Source organism: Schistocerca americana, chromosome 2 (assembly GCF_021461395.2).
Source record: "Schistocerca americana isolate TAMUIC-IGC-003095 chromosome 2, iqSchAmer2.1, whole genome shotgun sequence".
In the NCBI taxonomy this organism is placed as follows: domain Eukaryota; kingdom Metazoa; phylum Arthropoda; class Insecta; order Orthoptera; family Acrididae; genus Schistocerca; species Schistocerca americana.
The window spans coordinates 1,075,232,014-1,075,252,423 of record NC_060120.1 but is presented as its reverse complement, the minus strand read 5'-3'; positions in this window follow the sequence as shown (position 1 = coordinate 1,075,252,423).

The window sequence follows — 20,410 nt, the reverse complement described above, 5'->3', positions numbered from 1 at the left end:
CACAATGCCGACATAAGTACAAGAGGACTGACTCTCTAACTTTCTTTGATTTGAACCTCTTCTGTGAGTCCAGATTTAGTTTCCGATGATTCACTTCAGGTTCACTGTATCCCTTGGACTTTCTTATTGACGATGAAACACAGCAATTGCATCCGAATTTAATACAAAAGGCACAATGCCGACTTAAGTACATGAGGACTGACACTTTCACTTCCTAAGAATTGAACATCCCCGGTGAGTCCAGCTTTAGATTCCGATGCTTCACTTCAGGTTTACTGTATACCTTGGACCTCCTTATTGACGATGAAACACAGAAATTGCATTCGAATTTAATACAAACGGCACAATGCCGACTTAAGTACTAGAGGACTGACACCCTCACTTTCTATGATTTGAACCTCTCCTGTGAGTCCAGTTTTAGATTCCGATGCTTGTCTTCAGGTTTCGTCTATACCTTGGACGTTCTTATTGACGATGAAACACAGAAATTGCATCGGAGTTAAATTCAAAAGGCACAATGCCGACTTAAGTACAAGAGGACTGACACTCTACCTTTCTATGATATGAACGTCACCTGTGAGTCCAGTTTTAGATTCCGATGCTTCACTTCAGGTTTACTGTACCTTTTGGACCCTTTTGTTGACGATGAAACACAGAAATCGCATCCGAATTTAATGCAAAAGGCATAATGCCGACTTAAGTACGAGAGGATAGACACTCTCACTTGCTATGATTTGAACCTCTCCTGTGAGCCCAGTTTTAGATTCCGATGCTTAACTTCTGGTTTCCTGTATACCATGGACCTTCTTATTAACGATGAAACACCGCAGTTGCATCCGAATTTAATACAAAAGGCACAATGCCGACTTAAGTACAAGAGGACTGACACTGCACTTTCTATGAATTTAACCTCTCCTGTGAGTCCAGTTTTAGATTCCGATTTTTTACTTCAGGTTTACTGTATCCGTTGGACCTTCTTTTTGACGATGAAGCTCAGAAATTGCATCGGAATTAAATTCAAAAGGCACAATGCCGACTTAAGTACAAGAGTACTGACACTCTAACTTTCTATGATTTGAACCTCTCCTGTGAGTCCAGTTTTAGATTCCGATGCTTCACTTCAGGTTTACTGTATCCCTTGGACCCTCTTATTGACGATGAAACACAGAAATCGCATCCGAATTTAATACAAAAGGCATAATGCCGACTTAAGTACGAGAGGATAGACACTCTCACTTTCTATGTTTTGAACCTCTCCTGTGAGCCCAGTTTTAGATTCTGATGCTTCACTTCTGGTTTCCTGTATACCTTGGACCTTCTTATTGACGATGAAACACAGCAATTGCATCCGAATTTAATACAAAAGGCACAATGCCGACTTAAAAACAAGAGGACTGTCAATCCTACTTTCTATGTTTTGAGCCTCTCCTGTGAGACCAGTTTTAGATTCCGATGCTTCACTTCCGGTTTACTGTTTACCTTGGACCTTCTTATTGACGATGAAACACAGAAATTGCATCCGAATTTAATACAAAAGGCACAATGCCGACTTAAGTACAAGAGGACTGACACTCTCAATTTCTATGATTTGAACCTCTCCTGTGAGTCCAGTTTTAGATTCTGATGCTTCATTTCAGGTCTACTGTATCCCTTGGATCTTCTTATTGACCATGAAACACAGACATTGCATCCGAATTTAATACTAAAGACACAATGCCGATTCAAGGAAAAGAGGACTGACACTCTCACTTTCTATGATTTGAACCTCTCCTGTGAGTCCAGTTTTAGATTCCGATGCTTCACTTCAGGCTTCCTGTATCCCTTAGACCTTCTTATTGGCGATGAAACACAGAAATTGCATCCGAATTAAATTCGAAAGGCACAATGCCGACATAAGTACAAGAGGACTGACTATCTAACTTTCTTTGATTTGAACCTCTTCTGGGAGTCCAGATTTAGTTTCCGATGATTCACTTCAGGTTCACTGTATCCCTTGGACTTTCTTATTGACGATGAAACACAGCAATTGCATCCGAATTTAATACAAAAGGCACAATGCCGACTTAAGTACATGAGGACTGACACTTTCACTTCCTAAGAATTGAACATCCCCGGTGAGTCCAGCTTTAGATTCCGATGCTTCACTTCAGGTTTACTGTATACCTTGGACCTCCTTATTGACGACGAAACACAGAAATTGCATTCGAATTTAATACAAACGGCACAATGCCGACTTAAGTACAAGAGGACTGACACTCTCACTTTCTATGATTTGAACCTCTCCTGTGAGTCCAGTTTTAGATTCCGATGCTTGTCTTCAGGTTTCGTCTATACCTTGGACGTTCTTATTGACGATGAAACACAGAAATTGCATCGGAGTTAAATTCAAAAGGCACAATGCCGACTTAAGTACAAGAGGACTGACACTCTACCTTTCTATGATATGAACGTCACCTGTGAGTCCAGTTTTAGATTCCGATGCTTCACTTCAGGTTTACTGTACCTTTTGGACCCTTTTGTTGACGATGAAACACAGAAATCGCATCCGAATTTAATGCAAAAGGCATAATGCCGACTTAAGTACGAGAGGATAGACACTCTCACTTTCTATGATTTGAACCTCTCCTGTGAGCCCAGTTTTAGATTCCGATGCTTAACTTCTGGTTTCCTGTATACCATGGACCTTCTTATTGACGATGAAACACCGCAGTTGCATCCGAATTAAATACAAAAGGCACAATGCCGACTTAAGTACAAGAGGACTGACACTTTCACTTTCTATGAATTTAACCTCCCCTGTGAGTACAGTTTTAGATTCCGATGCTTCACTTCAGGTTTACTGTATACCTTGGACCCTCTTAATGACGATGAAACACAGAAATTGCATCCGAATTTAATACAAAAGGCATAATGCCGACTTAAGTACAAGAGGACTGACACTCTCACTTTCTATGATTTGAACCTCTCCTGTGAGTCCAGTTTTAGATTCCGATTTTTGACTTCAGGTTTACTGTATTCGTTGGACCTTCGTTTTGACGTTGAAGCTCAGAAATGGCATCGGAATTAAATTCAAAAGGCACAATGTCGACCTAAGTACAAGAGGACTGACACCCTACCTTTCTATGATTTGAACCTCTCCTGTGAGTCCAGTTTTAGATTCCGATGCTTCACTTCAGGTTTACTGTATCCCTTGGACTTTCTTATTGACGATGAAACACAGCAATTGCATCCGAATTTAATACGAAAGGCACGATGCCGACTTCAGTACAAGAGGACTGACACTTTCACTTTCTATGAATTGAACCTGCGCTTTGAGTCCTGTTTCAGATCGGATGCTTCACTTCAGGTTTACTGTATACCTTGGACCTTCTTATTGACGATGAAACACAGAAATTGCATTCGAATTTAATACAAACGGCACAATGCCGACTTAAGTACAAGAGGACTGACACTCTCACTTTCTATGATTTGACCCTCTCCTGTGAGTCCAGTTTTAGATTCCGTGCTTCACTTCAGGTTTACTGTATCCCTTGGACCTTCTTATTGACGATGAAACACAGAAATTGCATCCGAATTTAATACAAAATGCACAATGCCGACTTAAAAACAAGAGGACTGACACTCTCACTTTCTATGATTTGAACCTCTCCTGTGAGTCCAGTTTTAGTTTCCAATTCTTCACTTCAGGTTTACTGTATCCATTGGACCTTCTTTTTGACGATGAAGCTCAGAAATTGCATCGGAATTAAATTCAATAGGCACAATGCCGACTTAAGTACAAGAGGACTGACTCTCTACCTTTCTATGATTTCAACCGCTCCTGTGAGTCCAGTTTTAATTTCCGATGCTTCACTTCAGGTTTACTGTATCCCTTGGACCCTCTTATTGACAATGAAACACAGAAATCGCATCCGAATTTAATACAAAAGACATAATGCCGACTTAAGTACGAAAGGATAGACACTCTCACTTTCTATGATTTGAACCTCTCCTGTGAGCCCAGTTTTAGATTCCGATGCTTCACTCCTGGTTTCCTGTATACCTTAGACATTCTTATTGACGATGAAACACAGCAATTGCATCCGAATTTAATACAATAGGCACAATGCCGACTTAAGTACAAGAGGACTGACACTTTCACTTTCGATGATTTGAACCTCTCCTGTGAGTCCAGTTTTAGATTCCGATGCTTCACTTCAGGTTTCCTGTATACATTTTACCTTCTTATTGGCGAAGAAAACAAGAAATTGCATCCGAATTAAATTCAAAAGGCACAATGCCGACATAAGTACGAGAGGACTGACTCTCTAACTTTCTATGATTTGAACCTCTTCTGTGAGTCCAGTTTTCATTCCGATGATTCACTTCAGGTTTACTGTATCCCTTGGACTTTATTATAGACGATGAAACACAGCAATTGCATCCGAATTTAATACAAAAGGCACAATGCCGACTTAAGTACAAGAGGACTGACACTTTCACTTTCCATGAATTGAACCTCCCCTGTGAGTCCAGTTTTAGGTTCCGATGCTTCACTTCAGGTTCACTGTATACCTTGGACCATCTTATTGACGATGAAACACAGAAATTGCATCCGAATTTAATACAAAAGGCACAATGCCGACTTAAGTACGAGAGGACTGACACTCTCTCTTTCTATGATTTGAACCTCTCCTGTGAGTCCAGTTTTGGATTCCGATGCTTCACTTCAGGTTTACTGTATACCTTGGACCTTCTTATTGACGATGAAACACAGATATTGCATCCGAATTTAATACAAAAGGCACAATCCCGACTTAAGTACAAGAGGACTGACACTCTCTCTTTGTATGATTTGAACCTCTCCTGTGTGTCCAGTTTTAGATTCCGATGCTTCACTTCAGGTTTACTGTATCCCTTGGACCTTCTTATTGACGATGAAACACAGAAATTGTATCCGAATTTAATACAAAATTCACAATGCCGACATAAGTACAAGAGGACTGACTCTCTAAATTTCTGTGACTTGAACCTTTTCTGTGAGTCCAGTTTTAGATTCCGATGATTCACTTCAGGTTTACTGTATCCGTTGGACCTTCTTTTTGACGATGAAGCTCAGAAATTGCATCGGAATTAAATTCAATAGGCACATTGCCGACTTAAGTACAAGAGGACTGACTCTCTACCTTTCTATGATTTGAACCGCTCCTGTGAGTCCAGTTTTAATTTCCGATGCTTCACTTCAGGTTTACTGTATCCCTTGGACCCTCTTATTGACGATGAAACACAGAAATCGCATCCGAATTTAATACAAAAGACATAATGCCGACTTAAGTACGAAAGGATAGACACTCTCACTTTCTATGATTTGAACCTCTCCTGTGAGCCCAGTTTTAGATTCCGATGCTTCACTTCTGGTTTCCTGTATATCTTAGACATTCTTATTGACGATGAAACACAGCAATTGCATCCGAATTTAATACAAAAGGCACAATGCCGACTTAAGTACAAGAGGACTGACACTCTCACTTTCTATGATTTGAACCTCTCCTGTGAGTCCAGTTTTAGATTCCGATGCTTCACTTCAGGTTTCCTGTATACATTGGACCTTCTTATTGGCGATGAAAACAAGAAATTGCATCCGAATTAAATTCAAAAGGCACAATGCCGACATAAGTACAAGAGGACTGACTCTCTAACTTTCTATGATTTGAACCTCTTCTGTGAGTCCAGTTTTCATTCCGATGATTCACTTCAGGTTTACTGTATCCCTTGGACTTTCTTATTGACGATGAAACACAGCAATTGCATCCGAATTTAATACAAAAGGCACAATGCCGACTTAAGTACAAGAGGACTGACACTTTCACTTTCTATGAATTGAACCTCCCCTGTGAGTCCAGTTTTAGATTCCGATGCTTCAGTTCAGGTTTACTGTATACCTTGCACCATCTTATTGACGATGAAACACAGAAATTGCATCCGAATTTAATACAAAAGGCACAATGCCGACTTAAGTACAAGAGGACTGACACTCTCTCTTTCTATGATTTGAACCTCTCCTGTGAGTCCAGTTTTAGATTCCGATGCTTCACTTCAGGTTTACTGTATCCCTTGGACCTTCTTATTGACGATGAAACACGGAAATTGTATCCGAATTTAATACAAAAGGCACAATGCCGACTTAAGTACAAGAGGACTGACAATCTCACTTTCTATGATTTGAACCTCTCCTGTGAGTCCAGTTCTAGTTTCCGATTTTTCACTTCAAGTTTACTGTATCCCTTCGACCTTCTGATTGACGATGAAGCTCAGAAATTGCATCGGAATTAAATTCAAAAGGCACAATGGCGACTTAAGTACAAGAGGACTGACACTATATCTTTCTATGATTTGAACCTCTCCTTTGAGTCCAGTTTTAGTTTCCGATGCTTCACTTCAGGTTTACTGTATCCCTTGGACCCTCTTATTGACGATGAAACACAGAAATCGCATCCGAATTTAATACAAAAGGCATAATGCCGACGTAAGTACGAAAGGATGGACACTCTCACTTTCTATGATTTGAACCTCTCCTGTGAGTCGAGTTTTAGATTCCGATGCTTCACTTCAGGTTTACTGTATCCCTTGGACCTTCTTATTGACAATGAAACACAGAAATTGTATCCGAATTTAATACAAGAGGCACAATGCCGAACTAGTACAAGAGGACTGACACTCTCACTTTCTATGATTTGAACCTCTCCTATGAGTCCAGTTTTAGATTCCGATGCTTCACTTCAGGTCTACTGTATCCCTTGGACCTTCTTATTGACGATGAAACACAGATATTGCATCCGAATTTAATACAAAAGGCACAATGCCGACTTATGGAAAAGAGGACTGACACTCTCACTTTCTATGATTTGAACCTCTCCTGTGAGTCCAGTTTTTGATTCCGATGCTTCACTTCAGGTTTCCTGTATACGTTGGACCTTCTTATTGACGATGAAGCACAGAAATTGCATCCGAATTAAATTCAAAAGGCACAATGCCGACATAAGTACAAGAGGACTGACTCTCTAACTTTCTATGATTTGAACCTCTTCTGTGAGTCCAGTTTTAGATTCCGATGATTCACGTCAGGTTTACTGTACCCCTTGGACTTTCATATTGACGATGAAACACAGCAATTGCAACCGAATTTAATACAAAAGGCAAAATGCCTACTTAAGTACAAGAGGACTGACAATCTCACTTTGTATGATTTGAACCTCTCCTGTGAGGCCAGTTTTAGATTCCGATGCTTCACTTCAGGTTAACAGTATCCCTTGGACCTTCTTATTGACGATGAAACACAGAAATTGCATCCGAATTTAATACGAAAGGCACAACGCCGACTGAAGTTCAAGAGGACTGACACTCTCACTTTCAATGATTTGAACCTCTCCTGTGAGTCCAGTTTTAGTTTCCGATGCTTGACTTTAGGTTTCGTGTATACTTTGGACCTTCTTATTGACGATGAAACACAGAAATTGAATCCGAATTTAATACAAAAGGCACAACGCCGACTTAAGTACAAGAGGACTGACACTCTCACTTTCTATGAATTGAACCTCATCTGTGAGTCCAGTTTTAGATTCCGATGCTTCAATTCAGGTTTACTGTATACCTTGGACCTTCTTATTGACGATGAAACACAGAAATTGCATCCGAATTTAATACAAAAGGCACAATGCCGACTTAAGTACAAGAGGTCTGACACTCTCACTTTCTATGATTTGAAACTCTCCTGTGAGTCCAGTTTTAGATTCCGATGCTTCACTTCAGGTTTACTGTATCCCTTGGACCTTCTTATTGACAATGAAACACAGAAATTGTATCCGAATTTAATACAAGAGGCACAATGCCGAACTAGTACAAGAGGACTGACACTCTCACTTTCTATGATTTGAACCTCTCCTATGAGTCCAGTTTTAGATTCCGATGCTTCACTTCAGGTCTACTGTATCCCTTGGACCTTCTTATTGACGATGAAACACAGATATTGCATCCGAATCTAATACAAAAGGCACAATGCCGACTTATGGAAGAGAGGACTGACACTCTCACTTTCTATGATTTGAACCTCTCCTGTGAGTCCAGTTTTTGATTCCGATGCTTCACTTCAGGTTTCCTGTATACGTTGGACCTTCTTATTGACGATGAAGCACAGAAATTGCATCCGAATTAAATTCAAAAGGCACAATGCCGACATAAGTACAAGAGAACTGACTCTCTAACTTTCTATGATTTAACCTCTTCTGTGAGTCCAGTTTTAGATTCCGATGATTCACGTCAGGTTTACTGTACCCCTTGGACTTTCTTATTGACGATGAAACACAGCAATTGCAACCGAATTTAATACAAAAGGCACAATGCGTACTTAAGTACAAGAGGACTGACACTCTCACTTTCTATGATTTGAACCTCTCCTGTGAGTCCAGTTTTAGATTCCGATGCTTCACTTCAGGTTAACTGTATCCCTTGGACCTTCTTATTGACGATGAAACACAGAAATTGCATCCGAATTTAATACAAAAGGCACAATGCCGACTGAAGTTCAAGAGGACTGACTCTCTCACTTTCAATGATTTGAACCTCTCCTGTGAGTCCAGTTTTAGTTTCCGATGCTTCACTGCAGGTTTCCTGTTTACCGTGGACCTTCTTATTGACGATGAAACACAGAAATTGCATCCGAATTTAATACAAAAGGCACAATGCCGACTTAAGGAAAAGAGGACCGACACTCTCACTTTCTATGACTTGAACCTCTCCTGTGAGTCCAGTTTTAGATTCCGATGCTTCACCTCAGGTATCCTGTATATCTTGCACCTTCTTATTGGCGATGAAACACAGAAATTATATCCGAATTAAATTCAAAAGGCACAATGCCGACACAAGTACAAGAGGACTGACTCTCTAACTTTCTATGATTTGAACCTCTTCTTTAAGTCCAGTTTTAGTTTCCGATGATTCACTTCAGGTTTACTGTATCCATTGGACTTTCTTGTTGACGATGAAACACAGCAATTGCATCAGAATTTAATACAAAAGGCACAATGCCGACTTAAGTACAAGAGGACTGACACTTTCACTTTCTATGAATTGAACCTCCCCTGTGAGTCCAGCTTTAGATTCCGATGCTTCACTTCAGGTTTACTGTATACCTTGGACCTCCTTATTGACGATGAAACACAGAAATTGCATTAGAATTTAATACAAACGGCACAATGCCGACTTCAGTACAAGAGGACTGACACTATCACTTTCTATGATTTGAACCTCTCCTGTGAGTCCAGTTTTAGATTCCGATGCTTCACTTCAGGTTTACTGTATCCCTTGGACCTTCTTATTGACGATGAAACACAGAAATTTTATCCGAATGTAATACAAAAGGCACAATGCCGACTTAAGTACAAGAGGAGTGACACTCACACTCTCTATGATTTGAACCTCTCCTGTGAGTCCAGTTTTAGATTCCGATGCTTCACTTCAGGTTTACTGTATCCCTTGGACCCTCATATTGACGATGAAACACAGAACTCGCATCCGAATGTAATACAAAAGGCATAATGCCGACATAAGTACGAGAGGATAGACACTCTCAATTTCTATGATTTGAACCTCTCCTGTGAGCCCAGTTTTAGATTCCGATGGTTCACTTCTGGTTTCCTGTATACCTTGGACCTTCTTATTGACGATGAAACAGAGAAATTGCATCGGAATTAAATTCAAAATGCACAATGCCGACTTAAGTACAAGAGGACTGACACTCTACCTTTCTATGATTTGAACGTCTCCTGTGAGTCCAGTTTTAGGTTCCGATGCTTCACTTCAGGTTTACTGTATACCATGGACCTTCATATTGACGATGAAACACAGCAATTGCATCCGAATTTAATACAAAAGGCACAATGCCGACTTAAGTACAAGAGGACTGACACTTTCACTTTCTATGAATTGAACCTACCCTGTGAGTCCAGTTTTAGATTCCGATGCTTCACTTCAGGTTTACTGTATTCCTTGGACCTTCTTAATGACTATGAAACACAGAAATTGCATCCGAATTTAATACAAAAGGCATAATGCCGACTTAAGTACAAGAGGACTGACACTCTCACTTTCTATGATTTGAACCGCTCCTGTGAGTCCAGTTTTAGATTCCGATTTTTTACTGCAGGTTTACTGTATCCGTTGGACCTTCCTTTTGACGATGAAGCTCAGAAATTGCATCGGAATTAAATTCAAAAGGCACAATGCCGGCTTAAGTACAAGAGGACTGACACTCTACTTTTCTATGATTTGAACCTCTCCTGTGAGTCCAGTTTTAGATTCCGATGCTTCACTTCAGGTTTACTGTATACCTTGGACCTTCTTATTGACGATGAAACACAGAAATTGCATCCGAATTTAATACAAAAGGCACAATGCCGACTTACGAACAAGAGGACTGACACTCTCACTTTCTATGAGTTGAACCTCTCCTGTGAGACCAGTTTTAGATTCCGATGCTTCACTTCAGGTTTACTGTATCCCTTGGACCTTCTTATTGACGATGAAACACAGAAATTGTATCTGATGCTAATACAAAAGTCACAATGCCGACTTAAGTACAAGAGGACTGACACTCTCACTTTCTATGATTTGAACCTCTCCTGTTAGTCCAGTTTTAGATTCCGATGCCTCACTTCAGGTTTACTGTATACCTTGGACCTTCTTATTGACGATGAAACACAGAAATTGCATCCGAATTAAATTCAAAACTCACAATGCCGTCATAAGTACAAGAGGACTGACTCTCTAACTTTCTATGATTTGAACTTCTTCTGTGAGACCAGTTTTAGATTCGGATGACTCACTTCAGGTTTACTGTATCCCTTGGACTTTCTTATTGACGATGAAACACAGAAATTGCATCCGAATTCAATACAAAAGGCACAATGCCGACTTAAGTACAAGAGGACTGACACTCTCACTTTCTGTGATTTGAACCTCTCCTGTGAGTCCAGTTTTAGTTTCTGATGCTTGACTTCAGGATTCGTGTACACCATGGACGTTCTTATTGACGATGAAACACAGAAATTGCATCCGAATTTAATACAAAATGCACAATGAAAACTTAAGTACAACAGGACTGACACTCTCACTTTCTATGATTTGAACACCTCCTGTGAGGCCAGTTTCAGATTCCGATGCTTGACTTCAGGTTTCGTGTATACCTTGGACGTTCTTATTGACGATGAAACAAAGAAATTGCATCGGAATAAAACTGAAAAGGCACAATGCCGACTTAAGTACAAGAAGACTGACACTTTCACATTCTATGAATTGAACCTCCCCTGTGAGTCCAGTTTTAGATTCCGATGCTTCACTTCAGGTTTACTGTATACCTTGGACCTTCTTAATGACGATGAAACACAGAAATTGCATCCGAATTTAATACAAAAGGCATAATGCCGACTTAAGTACAAGAGGACTGACACTCTCACTTTCTATGATTTGAACCGCTCCTGTGAGTCCAGTTTTAGATTCCGATTTTTTACTTCAGGTTTACTGTATCCGTTGGACCTTCCTTTTGACGATGAAGCTCAGAAATTGCATCGGAATTAAATTCAAAAGGCACAATGCCGGCTTAAGTACAAGAGGACTGACACTCTACCTTTCTATGATTTGAACCTCTCCTGTGAATCCAGTTTTAGATTCCGATGCTTCACTTCAGGTTTACTGTATACCTTGGACCTTCTTATTGACGATGAAACACAGAAATTGCATCCGAATTTAATACAAAAGGCACAATGCCGACTTACGAACAAGAGGACTGACACTCTCACTTTCTATGAGTTGAACCTCTCCTGTGAGTCCAGTTTTAGATTCCGATGCTTCACTTCAGGTTTACTGTATCCCTTGGACCTTCTTATTGACGATGAAACACAGAAATTGTATCTGATGCTAATACAAAATTCACAATGCCGACTTAAGTACAAGAGGACTGACACTCTCACTTTCTATGATTTGAACCTCTCCTGTTAGTCCAGTTTTAGATTCCGATGCCTCACCTCAGGTTTACTGTATACCTTGGACCTTCTTATTGACGATGAAACACCTCAATTGCATCCGAATTTAATACAAAAGGCACAATGCCGACTTAAGTACAAGAGGACTGACACTCTCACTTTCTATGATTTGAACCTCTCCTATGAGTCCAGTTTTAGATTCCGATGCTTCACTTCAGGTCTACTGTATCCCTTGGACCTTCTTATTGACGATGAAACACAGAAATTGCATCCGAATTTAATACAAAAGGCACAATGCCGACTTATGGAAAAGAGGACTGACACTTTCACTTTCTATGAATTGAACCTCCCCATTGAGTCCAGTTTTAGATTCCGATGCTTCACTTCAGGTTTACTGTATACCTTGGACCATCTTATTGACAATGAAACACAGAAATTGCATCCGAATTAAATTCAAAAGGCACAATGCCGACATAAGTACAAGAGAACTGACTCTCTAACTTTCTATGATTTAACCTCTTCTGTGAGTCCAGTTTTAGATTCCGATGATTCACGTCAGGTTTACTGTACCCCTTGGACTTTCTTATTGACGATGAAACACAGCAATTGCAACCGAATTTAATACAAAAGGCACAATGCGTACTTAAGTACAAGAGGACTGACACTCTCACTTTCTATGATTTGAACCTCTCCTGTGAGTCCAGTTTTAGATTCCGATGCTTCACTTCAGGTTAACTGTATCCCTTGGACCTTCTTATTGACGATGAAACACAGAAATTGCATCCGAATTTAATACAAAAGGCACAATGCCGACTGAAGTTCAAGAGGACTGACTCTCTCACTTTCAATGATTTGAACCTCTCCTGTGAGTCCAGTTTTAGTTTCCGATGCTTGACTTTAGGTTTCGTGTATACTTTGGACCTTCTTATTGACGATGAAACACAGAAATTGCATCCGAATTTAATACAAAAGGCACAACGCCGACTTAAGTACAAGAGGACTGACACTCTCACTTTCTATGATTTGAACCTCTCCTGTGAGTCCAGTTGTAGATTCCGATGCTTCACTGCAGGTTTCCTGTTTACCTTGGACCTTCTTATTGACGATGAAACACAGAAATTGCATCCGAATTTAATACAAAAGGCACAATGCCGACTTAAGGAAAAGAGGACCGACACTCTCACTTTCTATGACTTGAACCTCTCCTGTGAGTCCAGTTTTAGATTCCGATGCTTCACCTCAGGTATCCTGTATATCTTGCACCTTCTTATTGGCGATGAAACACAGAAATTATATCCGAATTAAATTCAAAAGGCACAATGCCGACACAAGTACAAGAGGACTGACTCTCTAACTTTCTATGATTTGAACCTCTTCTTTAAGTCCAGTTTTAGTTTCCGATGATTCACTTCAGGTTTACTGTATCCATTGGACTTTCTTGTTGACGATGAAACACAGCAATTGCATCAGAATTTAATACAAAAGGCACAATGCCGACTTAAGTACAAGAGGACTGACACTTTCACTTTCTATGAATTGAACCTCCCCTGTGAGTCCAGCTTTAGATTCCGATGCTTCACTTCAGGTTTACTGTATACCTTGGACCTCCTTATTGACGATGAAACACAGAAATTGCATTAGAATTTAATACAAACGGCACAATGCCGACTTCAGTACAAGAGGACTGACACTCTCACTTTCTATGATTTGAACCTCTCCTGTGAGTCCAGTTTTAGATTCCGATGCTTCACTTCAGGTTTACTGTATCCCTTGGACCTTCTTATTGACGATGAAACACAGAAATTTTATCCGAATGTTATACAAAAGGCACAATGCCGACTTAAGTACAAGAGGAGTGACACTCACACTCTCTATGATTTGAACCTCTCCTGTGAGTCCAGTTTTAGATTCCGATGCTTCACTTCAGGTTTACTGTATCCCTTGGACCCTCATATTGACGATGAAACACAGAACTCGCATCCGAATGTAATACAAAAGGCATAATGCCGACATAAGTACGAGAGGATAGACACTCTCAATTTCTATGATTTGAACCTCTCCTGTGAGCCCAGTTTTAGATTCCGATGGTTCACTTCTGGTTTCCTGTATACCTTGGATCTTCTTATTGACGATGAAACAGAGAAATTGCATCGGAATTAAATTCAAAATGCACAATGCCGACTTAAGTACAAGAGGACTGACACTCTACCTTTCTATGATTTGAACGTCTCCTGTGAGTCCAGTTTTAGGTTCCGATGCTTCACTTCAGGTTTACTGTATACCATGGACCTTCATATTGACGATGAAACACAGCAATTGCATCCGAATTTAATACAAAAGGCACAATGCCGACTTAAGTACAAGAGGACTGACACTTTCACTTTCTATGAATTGAACCTACCCTGTGAGTCCAGTTTTAGATTCCGATGCTTCACTTCAGGTTTACTGTATACCTTGGACCTTCTTAATGACTATGAAACACAGAAATTGCATCCGAATTTAATACAAAAGGCATAATGCCGACTTAAGTACAAGAGGACTGACACTCTCACTTTCTATGATTTGAACCGCTCCTGTGAGTCCAGTTTTAGATTCCGATTTTTTACTGCAGGTTTACTGTATCCGTTGGACCTTCCTTTTGACGATGAAGCTCAGAAATTGCATCGGAATTAAATTCAAAAGGCACAATGCCGGCTTAAGTACAAGAGGACTGACACTCTACTTTTCTATGATTTGAACCTCTCCTGTGAGTCCAGTTTTAGATTCCGATGCTTCACTTCAGGTTTACTGTATACCTTGGACCTTCTTATTGACGATGAAACACAGAAATTGCATCCGAATTTAATACAAAAGGCACAATGCCGACTTACGAACAAGAGGACTGACACTCTCACTTTCTATGAGTTGAACCTCTCCTGTGAGACCAGTTTTAGATTCCGATGCTTCACTTCAGGTTTACTGTATCCCTTGGACCTTCTTATTGACGATGAAACACAGAAATTGTATCTGATGCTAATACAAAAGTCACAATGCCGACTTAAGTACAAGAGGACTGACACTCTCACTTTCTATGATTTGAACCTCTCCTGTTAGTCCAGTTTTAGATTCCGATGCCTCACTTCAGGTTTACTGTATACCTTGGACCTTCTTATTGACGATGAAACACAGAAATTGCATCCGAATTAAATTCAAAACTCACAATGCCGTCATAAGTACAAGAGGACTGACTCTCTAACTTTCTATGATTTGAACCTCTTCTGTGAGACCAGTTTTAGATTCGGATGATTCACTTCAGGTTTACTGTATCCCTTGGACTTTCTTATTGACGATGAAACACAGAAATTGCATCCGAATTCAATACAAAAGGCACAATGCCGACTTAAGTACAAGAGGACTGACACTCTCACTTTCTATGATTTGAACCTCTCCTGTGAGTCCAGTTTTAGTTTCTGATGCTTGACTTCAGGATTCGTGTACACCATGGACGTTCTTATTGACGATGAAACACAGAAATTGCATCCGAATTTAATACAAAATGCACAATGAAAACTTAAGAACAACAGGACTGACACTCTCACTTTCTATGATTTGAACACCTCCTGTGAGGCCAGTTTCAGATTCCGATGCTTGACTTCAGGTTTCGTGTATACCTTGGACGTTCTTATTGACGATGAAACAAAGAAATTGCATCGGAATAAAACTGAAAAGGCACAATGCCGACTTAAGTACAAGAAGACTGACACTTTCACATTCTATGAATTGAACCTCCCCTGTGAGTCCAGTTTTAGATTCCGATGCTTCACTTCAGGTTTACTGTATACCTTGGACCTTCTTAATGACGATGAAACACAGAAATTGCATCCGAATTTAATACAAAAGGCATAATGCCGACTTAAGTACAAGAGGACTGACACTCTCACTTTCTATGATTTGAACCGCTCCTGTGAGTCCAGTTTTAGATTCCGATTTTTTACTTCAGGTTTACTGTATCCGTTGGACCTTCCTTTTGACGATGAAGCTCAGAAATTGCATCGGAATTAAATTCAAAAGGCACAATGCCGGCTTAAGTACAAGAGGACTGACACTCTACCTTTCTATGATTTGAACCTCTCCTGTGAATCCAGTTTTAGATTCCGATGCTTCACTTCAGGTTTACTGTATACCTTGGACCTTCTTATTGACGATGAAACACAGAAATTGCATCCGAATTTAATACAAAAGGCACAATGCCGACTTACGAACAAGAGGACTGACACTCTCACTTTCTATGAGTTGAACCTCTCCTGTGAGTCCAGTTTTAGATTCCGATGCTTCACTTCAGGTTTACTGTATCCCTTGGACCTTCTTATTGACGATGAAACACAGAAATTGTATCTGATGCTAATACAAAATTCACAATGCCGACTTAAGTACAAGAGGACTGACACTCTCACTTTCTATGATTTGAACCTCTCCTGTTAGTCCAGTTTTAGATTCCGATGCCTCACCTCAGGTTTACTGTATACCTTGGACCTTCTTATTGACGATGAAACACAGCAATTGCATCCGAATTTAATACAAAAGGCACAATGCCGACTTAAGTACAAGAGGACTGACACTCTCACTTTCTATGATTTGAACCTCCCCTATGAGTCCAGTTTTAGATTCCGATGCTTCACTTCAGGTCTACTGTATCCCTTGGACCTTCTTATTGACGATGAAACACAGAAATTGCATCCGAATTTAATACAAGAGGCACAATGCCGACTTATGGAAAAGAGGACTGACACTTTCACTTTCTATGAATTGAACCTCCCCATTGAGTCCAGTTTTAGATTCCGATGCTTCACTTCAGGTTTACTGTATACCTTGGACCATCTTATTGACAATGAAACACAGAAATTGCATCCGAATTAAATTCAAAAGGCACAATGCCGACATAAGTACAAGAGAACTGACTCTCTAACTTTCTATGATTTAACCTCTTCTGTGAGTCCAGTTTTAGATTCCGATGATTCACGTCAGGTTTACTGTACCCCTTGGACTTTCTTATTGACGATGAAACACAGCAATTGCAACCGAATTTAATACAAAAGGCACAATGCGTACTTAAGTACAAGAGGACTGACACTCTCACTTTCTATGATTTGAACCTCTCCTGTGAGTCCAGTTTTAGATTCCGATGCTTCACTTCAGGTTAACTGTATCCCTTGGACCTTCTTATTGACGATGAAACACAGAAATTGCATCCGAATTTAATACAAAAGGCACAATGCCGACTGAAGTTCAAGAGGACTGACTCCCTCACTTTCAATGATTTGAACCTCTCCTGTGAGTCCAGTTTTAGTTTCCGATGCTTGACTTTAGGTTTCGTGTATACTTTGGACCTTCTTATTGACGATGAAACACAGAAATTGCATCCGAATTTAATACAAAAGGCACAACGCCGACTTAAGTACAAGAGGACTGACACTCTCACTTTCTATGATTTGAACCTCTCCTGTGAGTCCAGTTGTAGATTCCGATGCTTCACTGCAGGTTTCCTGTTTACCTTGGACCTTCTTATTGACGATGAAACACAGAAATTGCATCCGAATTTAATACAAAAGGCACAATGCCGACTTAAGGAAAAGAGGACCGACACTCTCACTTTCTATGACTTGAACCTCTCCTGTGAGTCCAGTTTTAGATTCCGATGCTTCACCTCAGGTATCCTGTATATCTTGCACCTTCTTATTGGCGATGAAACACAGAAATTATATCCGAATTAAATTCAAAAGGCACAATGCCGACACAAGTACAAGAGGACTGACTCTCTAACTTTCTATGATTTGAACCTCTTCTTTAAGTCCAGTTTTAGTTTCCGATGATTCACTTCAGGTTTACTGTATCCATTGGACTTTCTTGTTGACGATGAAACACAGCAATTGCATCAGAATTTAATACAAAAGGCACAATGCCGACTTAAGTACAAGAGGACTGACACTTTCACTTTCTATGAATTGAACCTCCCCTGTGAGTCCAGCTTTAGATTCCGATGCTTCACTTCAGGTTTACTGTATACCTTGGACCTCCTTATTGACGATGAAACACAGAAATTGCATTAGAATTTAATACAAACGGCACAATGCCGACTTCAGTACAAGAGGACTGACACTCTCACTTTCTATGATTTGAACCTCTCCTGTGAGTCCAGTTTTAGATTCCGATGCTTCACTTCAGGTTTACTGTATCCCTTGGACCTTCTTATTGACGATGAAACACAGAAATTTTATCCGAATGTTATACAAAAGGCACAATGCCGACTTAAGTACAAGAGGAGTGACACTCACACTCTCTATGATTTGAACCTCTCCTGTGAGTCCAGTTTTAGATTCCGATGCTTCACTTCAGGTTTACTGTATCCCTTGGACCCTCATATTGACGATGAAACACAGAACTCGCATCCGAATGTAATACAAAAGGCATAATGCCGACATAAGTACGAGAGGATAGACACTCTCAATTTCTATGATTTGAACCTCTCCTGTGAGCCCAGTTTTAGATTCCGATGGTTCACTTCTGGTTTCCTGTATACCTTGGATCTTCTTATTGACGATGAAACAGAGAAATTGCATCGGAATTAAATTCAAAATGCACAATGCCGACTTAAGTACAAGAGGACTGACACTCTACCTTTCTATGATTTGAACGTCTCCTGTGAGTCCAGTTTTAGGTTCCGATGCTTCACTTCAGGTTTACTGTATACCATGGACCTTCATATTGACGATGAAACACAGCAATTGCATCCGAATTTAATACAAAAGGCACAATGCCGACTTAAGTACAAGAGGACTGACACTTTCACTTTCTATGAATTGAACCTACCCTGTGAGTCCAGTTTTAGATTCCGATGCTTCACTTCAGGTTTACTGTATACCTTGGACCTTCTTAATGACTATGAAACACAGAAATTGCATCCGAATTTAATACAAAAGGCATAATGCCGACTTAAGTACAAGAGGACTGACACTCTCACTTTCTATGATTTGAACCGCTCCTGTGAGTCCAGTTTTAGATTCCGATTTTTTACTGCAGGTTTACTGTATCCGTTGGACCTTCCTTTTGACGATGAAGCTCAGAAATTGCATCGGAATTAAATTCAAAAGGCACAATGCCGGCTTAAGTACAAGAGGACTGACACTCTACTTTTCTATGATTTGAACCTCTCCTGTGAGTCCAGTTTTAGATTCCGATGCTTCACTTCAGGTTTACTGTATACCTTGGACCTTCTTATTGACGATGAAACACAGAAATTGCATCCGAATTTAATACAAAAGGCACAATGCCGACTTACGAACAAGAGGACTGACACTCTCACTTTCTATGAGTTGAACCTCTCCTGTGAGACCAGTTTTAGATTCCGATGCTTCACTTCAGGTTTACTGTATCCCTTGGACCTTCTTATTGACGATGAAACACAGAAATTGTATCTGATGCTAATACAAAAGTCACAATGCCGACTTAAGTACAAGAGGACTGACACTCTCACTTTCTATGATTTGAACCTCTCCTGTTAGTCCAGTTTTAGATTCCGATGCCTCACTTCAGGTTTACTGTATACCTTGGACCTTCTTATTGACGATGAAACACAGAAATTGCATCCGAATTAAATTCAAAACTCACAATGCCGTCATAAGTACAAGAGGACTGACTCTCTAACTTTCTATGATTTGAACCTCTTCTGTGAGACCAGTTTTAGATTCGGATGATTCACTTCAGGTTTACTGTATCCCTTGGACTTTCTTATTGACGATGAAACACAGAAATTGCATCCGAATTCAATACAAAAGGCACAATGCCGACTTAAGTACAAGAGGACTGACACTCTCACTTTCTATGATTTGAACCTCTCCTGTGAGTCCAGTTTTAGTTTCTGATGCTTGACTTCAGGATTCGTGTACACCATGGACGTTCTTATTGACGATGAAACACAGAAATTGCATCCGAATTTAATACAAAATGCACAATGAAAACTTAAGTACAACAGGACTGACACTCTCACTTTCTATGATTTGAACACCTCCTGTGAGGCCAGTTTCAGATTCCGATGCTTGACTTCAGGTTTCGTGTATACCTTGGACGTTCTTATTGACGATGAAACAAAGAAATTGCATCGGAATAAAACTGAAAAGGCACAATGCCGACTTAAGTACAAGAAGACTGACACTTTCACATTCTATGAATTGAACCTCCCCTGTGAGTCCAGTTTTAGATTCCGATGCTTCACTTCAGGTTTACTGTATACCTTGGACCTTCTTAATGACGATGAAACACAGAAATTGCATCCGAATTTAATACAAAAGGCATAATGCCGACTTAAGTACAAGAGGACTGACACTCTCACTTTCTATGATTTGAACCGCTCCTGTGAGTCC